The sequence below is a fragment of the Juglans regia genome, chromosome 1 (genome assembly GCF_001411555.2).
Source record: "Juglans regia cultivar Chandler chromosome 1, Walnut 2.0, whole genome shotgun sequence".
Classification (NCBI taxonomy): domain Eukaryota; kingdom Viridiplantae; phylum Streptophyta; class Magnoliopsida; order Fagales; family Juglandaceae; genus Juglans; species Juglans regia.
The window spans coordinates 21,643,257-21,657,914 of record NC_049901.1 but is presented as its reverse complement, the minus strand read 5'-3'; positions in this window follow the sequence as shown (position 1 = coordinate 21,657,914).

The window sequence follows — 14,658 nt, the reverse complement described above, 5'->3', positions numbered from 1 at the left end:
AGAGTTAATGGGAAGGCGTGACAAGCCACATCTCCTGGGAAGCCATGGAGAGTCATGTGTGCTTTAAAATTCTCGAGGTGATCAATGGGATCTTTAGACCCATCGTATAGGTCGATCTGTGACACTTTGAATTTAGCTGGTAGGGGGACCGCCATGACCCCCTCGTTGTAAGGGAGGTCTGTGCGTGTGAGGAGTTGCTCCATGGAAGAGGAGCCACCGATCCTCTTCGCCATCTCCTCGTATTTCTCTACTAAACTGCTTAGTTCATCATGCATCTTCTTCTTCTCCACTTCTTCGCTATTAACCCCCCTGGCACTGTGTGCATCTCCTTCAGGTTGTCCGTTCTGGGCAGGGGTAATATCCCTTTGCCGCTTTAATTCCTCAATCTCCTTCTACAGTTGTTCAACGACTACCATTACTTGTTTAAGTCTTTCCTCTGCTTCTGCTAACCTTCCTTCTGCCTCTGTCATGCTCGGTCCCGGATCTCGATTGACTCGTGATCTTGTGACGGTTGGCATGTGAAAATCATGCTAAAGTCTATAAAAATTCCATAGACGGCACCACTGTTAAGGATGTGTTTCACACCACCAATTGCATGGATGACACTTGCAATAATGATGGGATGGCGCTGGTCGCCCTGTGTAAACTCCGATGCTTAAGTCAGTAACAATATGAGAATAAGTATATAAAAATAAAGACAAAGATGATGTTACCTCTACCGAGTTATTTATAGAAGGATGTTGGCGTGATGGCGATTAACTCTAATCACCAGTCCTGTGTACTTTTCCCTTGTGATCCCTTATTTAAATGGAGAAGATATCTCCTGTTTTGTAGGAGTTATCTCAAGCAAGATATCCGTACCCAGTCTTGGGCCTCATCCCCAGTTCTTCGGGGTTATCTTACCCATAATTATGGTTACGAGTCCTTTGCCTGTAGGGCTCTTAACCTTAAGCCATTCACAAGTCTTCCTGGACTTGCGGATGCGCTTGGCCTCAGAGATGGGTTAGGCCTTAGATTGGCTCTTAGCCCAGGGGTGTAAATGTCCCTTCCAGAAACTAAAGTGAGATTTAAGGGGACGAATGAAACTTGTTCTTGAATTTTCTTATGGATAACGTGTTATTCATATAATATCAAATAATGAAAGGATAACGAATAATATTGTTATTCTAAGATTTTAATCATACCACAACAAAATAATTTATTTTTGAAATTTTATGAGATTGGGCTCATCGAGTTATGTCACGTTTGGAGAAACAGATGAGATGAGATAATAAATATATGAATAATAATAAGATGATTTATGAATAATAGTGAAATAGTTTGAATTAAGATTTATATTGAATTTTGGGAAAGAAGAGAGAATTGAATAAAAATATTATAACATTAAAATATTATTAGAATATAATTTTTTTAATATAATTTTTGTTTTAAGATGTGAAACCCACCTCTCCCAAATGTATATATCAAAAAAAGATTGTTGAGATAAAATGGAATAAACTAAATCGTCGAAAATGATCAAATGCAACGAATATTATATGTATTTGCGACGATTTTGAGTGCTGAAAAAGGCCTGATTTCTTGTAATGAGTTGAGATGAGACTAATTGCCTATCGAAACTAGGTTTTAATTTGGTTTCTTCGATAAACCTACGCCGCCAATTATTTTTCCCAAGCAAAATATATCCCACCATATCATTATTTGTCCAAATTTTAGTAAGTCATTTTTGTAGATGAGATGAGATGAGATGATTTAAGATTAAAATTAAAAGTTGAATAAAATATTGTTAGAATATATTTTTTAATATTAATTTTTTTTTTAAATTTGAAAAAGTTGAATTATTTATTTTATTTTGTATGAAAATTTGAAAAAGTTGTAATGATTAGATGAGATGAAATAATTTAAGAGGAGTTATGAAAACAAACGAGACCTACCTTACATCGAGAGAGCTAGTGGGCCAAAAACTTATATTTGGAAAACTATTTTCTTCATCGTCTAGGTCATATCACACGCCCATGAAAATAATGTTATCGTTAGACAAACATGAATAATGATATATTGAGTCATTGAGAAGTTACGCATTTATGTTTAAAATTAGTAAAAACCTATGACAAGATCGTCCTTAAGATGAACATTTGGAAGGAAAATTATTTTACTAAGTGATTATTTATTTATTATGGCTATCTATTTCTAAAGATACGTCAATTTGTAAGTTTACTTTTATAAAATTTTTTTGTAGACAAAAAAAAAAAAAATCTCTTTTAATATATATGTTAACAAGGCGGTTGTATGTACATTCATTTCTATTAAGAATGTTGCATATTTTTAACCTTCGCCTGTAATTTGAATATGTGCACATTCTTGATTAACATATTATAAGATGTATTTATCATATTAAAAGATGCATTTGGATGATGCAGGTGATTTATATTTTAAGGATTTGGTGACTATTGTATGTCTATCAAGATTAACGTTGAATAACACTTCGTAATCATCTAATTAACATGGCCCCTTGATGGTCTTCTAGTGAAAGCTGAGGAGTGTGTTTGGTTTAGGCAAGAGTGTCTCCTTTTCAAAGGAGTTGGTTTTGCTTCCTCTTTTTTCTTGCTGTTTTTATTCTTTGATTTATAAAGAGAGTGGAAATATCCAAAGAGAGCATTGCTTCAATTAGAGGCATACTATGCTTGGTTGGACTCATCGTAGCAGAGAAGAATGTTAATGGGGAGGCCTTCAAATCCACCATGCACACCCTGTGAAAGGCAAATGGAAGAATACAATTTAAGGAGATGGGTTCCAACCTATGTGTTATCGAGTTTCAATATGCAGCAGACCTTCAGAAGGTGATGAAAGGCAGGCCTTGGAATTTTGATCGTAACTTATTATGTTTGACTCCTTTTGATGATCATGTAGCTCCTAAAAACATCAACTTCTCTACTGAACCAATGTGGATCCAACTCCACAATAGTCCTTTGGGAGGGATGACGCGTGATATTGGTAGACTTAATGGCAGCAATATAGGATTGGTAGAGGACGTAGATACTGACGAGGAAGGGATTGGCTCTTACCTTAGAGTTAAGGTTGTAGTTGATATCACCAAACCACTCATGCGTGGTATACTGATCAATGTATTAAGGAGTACATGTTGGATTCATTTTCAGTATGAAAGACTCCCTAACTTCTATTTTACTTGTGGCACCATTAAACATGGCACCATTCTCAACAACTTGCAATCATGGTCAGCTTCCCATGTCAAAAGGGAAGGTAACCAAACTGCCCAACTTCTCTATCCCTTGTGGAAGATTTATATGCATTGGATGATTATCCACCTTCTATTCATTCCATGTCACGAGCAATAAACCATATGGTTTTTTTTTTTAAAAAAAAAAAGATTAACATTGAATATCTTTTTGCTTATGCATACATTTAGAATGCTTTAACTGGATCGTTTGTTAAAAGACGTCAATTTATAGCTTGATCTTTCCTTGTAGAAATAAAGAGTAGTGCTAGACTGCCGCCCAGTAATGACCGCTGGGATGGCCGCCTAGCACACATTGGTGTTTTTGTTTTTTCATTCTTTTTCTTTTCATATTTTTTAACATTTTTAAACATTTTCTAAAAATAAAAAAATACACCGATACACAAAAAATCAATTTAATCATTAAGTTAAAAAAAAACAAAAATAAATACATGAGCGGTCAAAGTGAGAGGACAAACTTAGGCAGCATACTAGCATTTGTCAAAAATAAAACAACATGTTAGATCATTAACATCGGCTTGCCCATCCCATTAGTTAAAATTCGCAAAATATCACAATACTTTGTCTTTTGCCTACTCCACTTAAAACCTAATGCCCACATTTGATTTTCAATCTAGACTCTGTATAATAATAAAATATTATTAATTTTAAATTTTAAATTATTTTTGTCTAATTTATTACCATCATACTTTGTAGTTCTACTGGTCATATGTTAATTTTTAGTCAAATAAGATATATGTTGTGTTATATTTTATAATTTATGACGTGCACTTTTTCGATGATTTTATATTAATAACATAACAGTTATTTCGTTTATTCTAATTAAATTATAGTTTTTACTTCTATTTTCAATGGTCGGTAATATTCAAAGGGAAAAATGTTAGTAACATTATTATTAATTTCATATGCATTATCATTAATTTGTTCAATAATTTAAAAAAATCCATCCAAGCTACTTCTGTTGTCAACAAGTAAAGGCATTAAATCTAAAGGAGTAAATGGATTAAGTCTATAAACAATTTCAAAAAGAGAATATAAAGTGGTAGTATGCATAGTCTTATTATATGCAAATTCTATAAATCCATCCATAACCACAAATATAGAATCTCTACTCATTTCTTTCCTAAGCAGCCCCAAAACAAAGTTCATAGATATGTCTACCCATGACTCACTAGGAACTGGAAAGGGTGTATACAACCCATGTGGCAAAAGCTTAAATTTGACGTTTCTACTTGTAATGCAGCTGCCATAAATGCGATTGACATATTTCTTCATCTTAGACCAATATAAATGTTCATGCAAAGTGTCTAAAGTTTTCTTGACACTAGAATGACTACTCCAATTATATGCAAACTCAATGAAATGCAAATGATACTCCGACAAACATTCATACAACAAGTCAATGTATGGTAAATGATACTCCCACAAACGTTCCTGAAACACAACTAAAGTCTTCCTTACACCAAGGTTACTCAACAAACCACCATGTCCATCACACACAAGCAACTTACGCATAAAACTAGTAGGCACACAAAATCTATTATTTCTAAACAAGTACCAATCTAGTTTATAGAACTTACCAAATGATGCTTTCTCACATGTTCCATACACACTAGCAAAGTTATCATCATTAGCATGTAATTCCTTATCATATTCAAGTCTCAAAAATTTTGCATCTAAAATGAAGACAAGGACATACCTTCTTGCTAAAGCATCAACCACAAAATTTTCCATACCTTGTGTATATTTGAATACTTGAGGAAAAGTCTCAATACAATCCTCCTGCTTAGCACGCATTCTAGTCAAACAAAAACCTTGTCCCTTTAAGTGTGTCAAGGACTCATGTTCTTCTAAGAAAGGTCGGTTAGGAATTGTTGCACCTAGCACAAAATCACTGTAGTGCTCTATCTCCCTAATATGTGGCAATCCACTAAATACATCACTTGGAAACACGACCTCATATCTCTGCAACAAAGAGACAACAATACTAAGCAAACATACGTCAAGTTCGTTAGGATTAAGACTCGCCTTAGCATAAAAACTCACTTTTCTCTTTGTTTTTCTCTCACTTTCTTCACACTCTCTTTTCTTTCTACTTTCTTTTTCTTTTTCACTCTCTTTTTCGCTTTCACACTCTTTTTTCTTTTCACTCTCTTTTTTTCTGTCACTCTCTTTTTCTTCATCTTTTTTTGTACTCTTGACCTCACAATTATTTTTCAACTCATTCTCTCTTTTGCTTGAGGTCTTAGTCTCACCCTCTTCTTTTTTCTCTCTCATTTTTCTCTCTTTCTCCATTTCGGTCTCACTATTTCTTTTCTTCTCAATCTCACATTCACTCTTACTTTTCAGCTCAATTTCACTTTCACTCTCACTTTCACTCTTGCTTGTTTGCACAATCTCATTTTCACTTTTTCTTTTTTGATCACTCTAACTTTTACTCTTTCTTTTTTTATCACTCTCATTTTCACTCTTTTATTTTTTGAGCAACCTCACTTTTCATCTTCAATTGATCCCCATGGACCTGTGTTGGAGTTAAAGGAGCAAGTTTGATTGTTTTTCCATCATTTTCAAAACTGTACATGTTCTTTAACCCATCATGAATCACCTTTCTATCATACTGTCATGGCTTCCCCAACAAAATATGACTAGCATGCATAGGCACTACATCACAAAGGACCATATCCTGGTATTTCTTAATTGAAAAAGAAACTAGCACTTGCTTATTTACCCTAACCTCCTCACAATCACTCAACCACTTCAACATGTATGGTCTAGGGTGTTTTAAGGTACGTAAATTCAATTTCTCAACTAAAGTAGTGCTAGCCCAATTAATACAACTCTTCAAATCAATGATCATACTACATACCTTGTTGTTGATGTGGCATCTAGTATGAAAAATGTTCTCACTCTGCTTCTTTGTATCATCCATCTTAATTTGTGTATTGAATGCACGCCTAGTAACAAGAGAATCACCATACTCTTCTTTCTCATACTCATTTTCAACACTAGACTCATGTCGCCTCCTATCTCTCATACCTTGCAGATTTCTAATCGCTGCTTCTTGATGATCCATCCTATCCCTCACTTCACCCAACACAAAGTTCAACCGCTCAAACTGTTGTTGCATGGCTTGCAACACAAAGGAAGAGTTATCTACTCTCCCCCTTGGTGATGAGCTACTCCGATGAGACATTATAAGGTGCTATACAAAATAATGTTAGTGGTAAAAAAGAAAACCTCACACACTCCCTTACGTGTTTACACTCGAATAATGGCACTCCACTCGTGTTTCACTCTTAATTGGCTTTTTTTCGATAATAGTCTCACCTCTCTTGCCTTTTACCACAAGAGTTTTCCCGCTCAAGTTCTTTCAGAACTAATTCAACTCAATAAAGGCAATGCAACCTTATTTTATCCCCAACTAGTAATTAGGTCCAAGAAACAACAATAAGAGAAACATGGAAGGAATAAAAACGACCCGAAAATCAAGAAAGTTATACGAATGAAAGAGTTACAATAAGACAAGATACCAACTTTAATGATGTATGCAGCTCCTTTGATGATAAGGTTCAATCAACAAATTTCTTTCTTTTTCTTTTTTTGTAATTATGTAGCAACCTTTGAATATGCCACATTTTCTTTTCCTCTTTTTTTTTTTGAATTTTCTTTTCTTTTCTTTTCTTTTCCTTTCATTTCCTGTCTTTTCTTTTCTTTTCTCTTCTTCTCTCTAATGAAATCACAAACAGCAATACTCAATTCTGAAAATCAAGCAATTGAATTCAAGTACACAAGAATTGACAATGACGTAGAAGAGAATCAACGAAACGACACTCCAAGCAATGGACAAACTTAGAGATGTAAGAAACCCTATAATTTTGAAACCCTAGGAGATGCAAATTTTAGTCAAACCAAAAAAACCCTAAGAATTTCAACAGCGTACTTTTTGTTTCTAATTTTTTTTTTTTGCAACCCTAGAACAATGAAGCCCTATAATCAAAATTAAAGATACAATAATTAAAAGATAGAATTAGACCTGATTGGAAACCTGTCTCTGATACCAAATGATATGAACCTGCGGAAATGGAATCCCTTGAACCCACAATCAATTTGAAAACTCCCCAAGAAAGGCAAAATCAAGTCAATGGATGGAGAACCTAGACCCGATGAGAACTCGTTTCAAGAACCTAGATTATATTAAAATCTAGACCCGTTGAAGAACACGTCTCAAGAACCCAGATTACAAAGGAGGAATGCCACAAAGGCTGTGATTTACCTTTGATAAGTTCAAAAGTTCAATTAAGAACAAGAGGAGATAAACTCAACTTACAATGAACAAATTCATCAAATTTCGTAAACTTCTAAAAATGAGGCTACAAAGAGTATTTAAACCAAAACTTAATTAAAATCCTAGTTAAAATAAAGTCTCTTTTACCCAAAACACCCATGCATGAACAGTACCGCGGCTACAGTAACGCTACAGTAATTTCTTGAAACCCTAGTTCAATAAAATAATAATTTTCCCAGCATGCCCTTGCATAGGCCCTCTTAAGTCCTTCCCGTAATAATCTCAATTGTTCTAAACTAATAAATAAGTCATTTAAATGAATTAAATAAATTGAAAGCCTTCAAGTGCCCAAAGCCTTTAAGTCATGTTGTTGTCCTTTTCATAGCTTATCAAATGAATCAAAACTGAATCTTCATCCTTTAAGCCCTTGAACTTGTAATTGACTCATCTAGAACTTGCAACATATCTTTAAGACTAGGTCCACATTGGTTTCCATCATTCCCCCTCTCCCCTTACCCACGACATCCCCACACCCATCGCACGTAGACTCCTGTTTTAGCCTGTAGCACCCGGGCCAATTAAACCCAAGGCCGTTCCATTGGAGTCTCTTGTTTCTTTTTTTTTTTTCTCTCTTGTTTTCACACAGCTGAGTAACCTCTCCTACCCCACAACGTCGTTTGCAGTGAGCTTATCTCATTTTATCTTCTCAACTGTTTTTCAATTTTAGTTTCTACACTTCCGAAGATTTCTCCACCCAATCTCTATTATCTCCACGTGATCTAGGCAGTTTGAAGTTTGAACTTCCTTCCCCTTTTTGAGTTCTCTTCTTTTATTTTCGTTTCCATCCAGCACTCGAGTCTCTTCCACCTTTTTTTTCATTGTCCTCTACTTGCAATGCTTTTCTGTTTCTTTTTCTATCCTCTCAAACTCTCTCTATTAAGCTATCTTCTCTACACCAAGTAGCGAGGCACCTAGAAACTCTACCATCCAACCACCATGGGTCAACCCCCATGGCCTAGTGCCTCTGTGTTCTCAACATAAGCCTGTCCCACGCACGCATCTATCCCTCCTCTGCGAATCAGACAACAACCGTCCTCCTCAACCACCTCGCAAGGTGCTGCCTCACATCAGAAATACCATGAAAACAGCCCAACCACTGTGCCCCAATTGCCCAGCAACTTCCTCTGTCTTGCTATGCCAAAAATAGAGCAACCCACCACCAGTTCCACCTTAAACCGCAACGCCTTGTGTCAAGCGAACCCACCGCAAGCTACCCAGCCACCACAAGCGTCGCACGTTGTAGCCCCTGCCACACTCGAGCAACAACCCAATCACCATGAGCCCTACCTTGAACCACCAGTCGTTGCTCCAAGTGTCCCCACGCTCGGCCATTCGCAGTTGATAGATGAGGGCTCGAGACACAGTCAATCTTCTGACCACTACTGATGTTGTGCTTAAATCCTCCATCCATGGTTGCACCACTGTGCATGACCTCCACCCCTCATGTGCCAGGCCGCCGTGCTCACCATCGTCGATCCCTGTCCAGCTCACTGTCCCGTCGCGCCTTTCATCTTCCCTCAGTGAGTATGCCTCTGTATTGCTCAGTTTTGATCCAGGCGTTCCTTTTAGTTTGTCCCACTTTTTTTTCTTATTTCTAGTCGTACCCAACGTGCATGCATGTTGGTACTTTTATTTTGCAAAACTCCCTTTTCATTTAGATGGTTTCATATTGGATCATTTTCATATTAAACTTATGTTAAGTGGGTCTTGTTTGAAGCATAAGAATTTACATTTACGGATTCAAGTTAAATTACTAAATATTCTTACAATTTGATTTTTTGTAGTAAACTGTAAGTATTTTAATCTTTTATTTTTTTAAGTATTTTAATCTTTTATTTTTTTAAGCACTTTAAGCCTATTATATGAAATAAACCTTGTATGGTTTTAAATTAGATATGATTAGTAGTTTGCAATGATTTTTAAAAAATATTATTAACTATTTTTTATGAACTACTATTGTTTAAAGAAATTTACGGTTTCCTACTACATCATATGCTGGTGGTATTAAATTTAGGATATTTTAGGATTTTGCGGAATTTAGCTTTTTAGGAAAATAGATTACTTAGTGTTTCAGTTGTAAGCATTGAAAATTTGTGTTAAATTTGGTTATTTATGGGAGTACGTGACTAATTTATAGGTGACGATAGATTTTCATTTAGTACTGTTGTAGAGAAATTGTGAAAAGTTAAGAAGTTCAGGTAAGTGGGGTTCCTATGCTAGGCTTTATACATGTTATTAAGACTGAGGTTGACTTTTTGAAAACTTTGCATATTTTGTGATGAAATGAGAACTTGGGAAAAACCAACCTCGGTCACTTATTTGTACTATTCATGAAATCTATATGAAAAAGGAAAAATATTTTCTGACATGCATTGTGTAGACATGAGCTAAATTTTTTCATGTTGTCTTTGAAATCTGAAAAAGAGCAATATTGAGAATTAGAAAAATTGTGCATTGATTTAAAAAGATGCTCCGACTTTTGTTTTCAGTATGTGAGAATGATCTGATTATATTTTGGTACTCTGTTTTATTTTGAAATAACATCTGAAAACCTTTGGCATGGTGTACTGATCTTGTATCTGACTCTGACTCTGTCTCTGCTATGCTCTGCTCTGTTATGCTATGCTCTGTTTGGGTTGATACCAACTTCTCTGTCTCTGAGTGCCCCCACTTTGGAAAGAAAGTAGTTTTATTGTGATCTTTCCTGTGTGCACACTCGGGACTCCGAGAAGAATAAGGGAAATATTTCACCTCTGTCTCTGCCCAGTTTGGCCACCAGGGTTAGCACAACCCTACCACGGGGGTGAAAAATGGTTTATGCTCTGTGAGACACTCTGTTTGGATGTGATGATGATGCTTAGCTTATGTTGTGCCAAAGTACTCTGGGTTTTACATGTCTTAAAACCATCGCTCTGTTACGTTTAAAAAAATATTTTGTTCTGCATGATAACTCTGGAAAATATTTTGTTATGCATACTGTACTCTATAAATGCTCATCTTTGCATGCTAGTATATTTCCTCTACTTACTGAGTTGTTGATAACTCACCCCTTATCTCCACAACATTTTTCAGATACGTTGGATACTCCAGAGAAGGTTCAAGAATAGGAACCATGGGTAAGGCTTTGTGAGCATAGTCTATTAAATACAGAGAGGGTACTTATTATTGGAGAACTTCATTGAATAGTTTCGTTTTGCTCTGTTGACTTAGTACTTTGGGAAGTTGACTTTTATGTTGAGATTTCATCATAATCTTAGTTATTTATTTTGGAGTAGATCGTTTAAAGCAATGAGGTCTATGAGTAAATGAGGAATTGGAGTTTACATTTGTACAATGAGATTTGATTTTAAGTGTTAAGAGGTAACTCTCCAACCTATTCGAGATTGGGCGTTATATAGCCCCCGAAAACAAAGCAACAACAGCCCAGTGCTCTTTCGATTGAAGCCACCACATGGTGCCCAGCCCCCTTGCTCACCACAGTCAACCACTGGCCAGCCACCGTATCCAGCCTGGTAACCACCGTGCAAGGAAGCCACCAAGTCACCTGCAGTCACACGGTGAACCTCTATTTTTCACAACTAAAAACAGAGCAATCTCCATACAGCAACTCCTCAACGCTAGTTGCCTTAGCCTCAAGCAACATCACTGCCCAGTCGCCGAGCTCACCATTGTCGACCTCCGCCTAGCCTTTGGTCTGCCGCGCGCCACCTCAGGCTCACGATCAGCTTCATCCTCTCATGCATTCACCCTCTGTTCTCTCGCATCTCTCTTGCTCTCACCGCCCCACGTAGGCAGCTTCACCACCTCACGCCTGCTCTCCAGTCACGCCACCGCGGTATTCTAGCCCAGCCATCACGCGTCCCCTAACTTCTCCTGGTGTAAGTCCATGCCACCGCTACACTTCTATTATTCATATGTTTTTGTTTACGTTCATCACCAGTTTTTTTTGCTCATAAGGTGTATTTATATATATATATATATATACTCGTATATATATGTAAAGTTTTAACCTAGGTTGGGAACTTACCAGTTTTAACCTAATATATATATATATATATATATATATATATGGAAAGTTCCCAGATTTATGTTTTTGGGTGAGAGGTTTTTTTGTTTTTGGTTTATGTTTAAATGGGTTTTGTTTTAAGTCTCATTAAATATTATATTTGTGTAGATAATATTTTGATAATATTGTTAATTAAAGGAAGTAGACCAATTTTTCTTAAGAGATGAGTTTTTCATGACTTATTTTATGGAAATTCTAGTAGCTAATGTATTCTATTTATTTATAAAATGTTGTTGGTATTTTAGATATTTTAAATATTACTTTTTATTGAGTTATGTAATTATCTTAATACTTGCTCGATTAAATTCTTATTCGGTATGAATTCGATTAAGTGGATATTGATGAATTTAGAAAATGTGAAGATATTTTAGGATTACGTGAAGTTAAGTTTTTGAAGAAATAAAATAGGTCATTTTAGCATCTTAGGCTTAAATATTGAAATATGTATTCGATTGGGAATTTATGAAAATTGCGTGATTATGTTATAGGTGGCGATTAATTATTGTTCGATGTTTTTTAGGAAAATTCTAAAAAAGCTAAGAAATCCAGGTAAGCGGGGTTCTTGTGCTAGACTTTGCATTAAAATAAAATGAGCTGAGGTTGATTTTTGGAAAATATACATATTTGGTTATGAAAAGAAATTTGAACTACCTTAGTTATTTGTTCTGCATTACTCATGAGATTCTATTTAAGAAGAAAGTATATTCTGTCATGACTGGTGTAAACATGAGCTTATTTTTGACATTCTGTTTCTGAACTTTGAAAAAAGGAGTGAATATGAAATTTTGTGCATAAATTATGTTTTTGTGATCTAATTTTGTTCTGTTTTGAAGGTTTTATGTACTATGATATGATTTCTAAAAACCTCTGGCATAACATTCCGTTTCTGTTTTTGTTCCATTCTGACCTTACCACGGGTGTAAAACTGTGGCCTCTGTTCAAGTTGGTACCAACTTTTCTGTTTCTGGTGCACCCACTTTGGAAACAAAGTGGTTTTCTGCGTAGTCTTTCCTATGTGCACACTCGGGGCTCCGAGAATGAATAAGGGGAAGATTCACATTTTGTTTCTGCTCGGTTAGCTACGGGGTTTGAACAACCCTACCACGGGGGTTAAACATGGTATTTATTCTGATATGATATGATAAAATGTGATGTTTCAGTTTATGCTATGCCAAAGGGATTTTGATTATGAATATTTTCGAACTTTCGCTCTAATATTTTTTATAACATATTCTGACGCTATATTTTGAAAACAATATTCTAATTCTGCATTCTGAAAGAAAATATTTTGTTCTGCATTCTTAACTCTGTAAATGCTCATGTTTACATACTAGTATATGTCCTCAACTTACTGAGATGTTGATAACTCACCCCTTATCTCCAAATATTTTTCAGATAAATTTGATGGTTCAGTTAGAGAATAAGAGTAGGAAGTTTTAGAAATGTGTGATGATTGTAGTGGAATATGTAACTGAGGGTACAAATGCTTATTTGAGAGTCGTAGTTAGTAAACTGATTTATTTTCGATTATTTTGATTTGATGAGTTAAGGATATTTTCGAGTTTTTGGAGAGTTTTTAATTTATGTTATTGAGAATTTCTTTGTTATCCCGATGAAGGAACATAGATATTTGGGTTGATTAAATGGATTAACATTTTATGGAGTTTTCTGGATTTTATAATTGTGTTATTGAAGTTGATATTAAGTATTAAGAGCTAACTCTTCGGACCTTCGGGAACGGGGCAGGTTTGAGGTTCTGCAGATTATAAACATTTGAGGTGTGGATATCTGTGGGTTTAGGAAGAAATTTCAGATTTGCGGTGCAGAATTTTAAAGAATAAGAGATGATTATGTGGATAGTTAAGGTTTTAGATTTTGCAAGACTTTATGATTGAGTTTTGAGATTTTGAAGTTTAGAGATTTTAGATCCGACAAGCTTAATTTGTGGAATATAGGAGATAATATTTATAAAGATTAATTTAAGGTTTAAATTTTTGAGGTTTAGATTCTAAGACGTAAGACAGTTTAGATCGATGTCGGGTTTACAATTATAAAGGGTAGGATGGACTGTATGAGTTGGTTAAAGAAATGGCTAAGAATGGTTAAAACAAGTTCAAGATTTCATTGATTCATTTATTTATTTTTAACTTGTTTTTAAATATTTTATCTGGTATTTATAGTTAATTTATACATATTTTGTTTTCTTTCCCTAGAACATTTAACTGAGTTTAAGATCTCAAGATGGCTGCTCGTCGTCGAGTTCGAAACTTTGGAGATTTGAGATTTAGAGATGGCACATACTTTAAAAGTAGTTTTGAGGAGATGCAGGTTTGGGGGATGAGATGAGAATTTTGTGTTTTGTTTTAGTGTTTAAAATATTATGTTTTAGTATTATTATTGTATTGGGATTTGAAAAAGTTAAATTGGGATTTGAAAAAGTTGAATTGTTTATTATATTTTGTATGGAGATTTGAAAAAGGTGTAATGATGAGATGAGATGAGATGAGAATTTTGTGTCTCATCCCACTCCCCAAACCTGCCCTTAAGGTTATAGAACTCTGCGGGCTCCAGGATATGATTTTTCTTTATGATATGTAAGGTTTTAGCACTTGCGGACCTTTGGAATGAGTTCTGCGACATCTGAGGTTTTAGATTTTTGCATATTTTAGGAAAACGATTTTTTTTTTTAGACATTCGAGATTTTGATTCCGGTAGGCGTAATTCTATGGATTGTAGGAAATTATTCTAACAAGATTTAAGGTTTCGACTTCAGGTTAATTTCTTGGAAATAGTTTTGGTTAGGAACTTGACGCTTAGATTTGTGATATTGATGTTTTAGAGGCTACAATTATATTGGTATAATTTCTGAAATTTGACTCTGGTGAGTTAAAAATGTATGGATTGGGTAAATGCGGGGTTTAGCTAATTTTAGAGCTTCGTGAGTGAGTTACAATGTGTTTATGACTACAAGTTGTTAGAGTGCCCAGCGGAAGC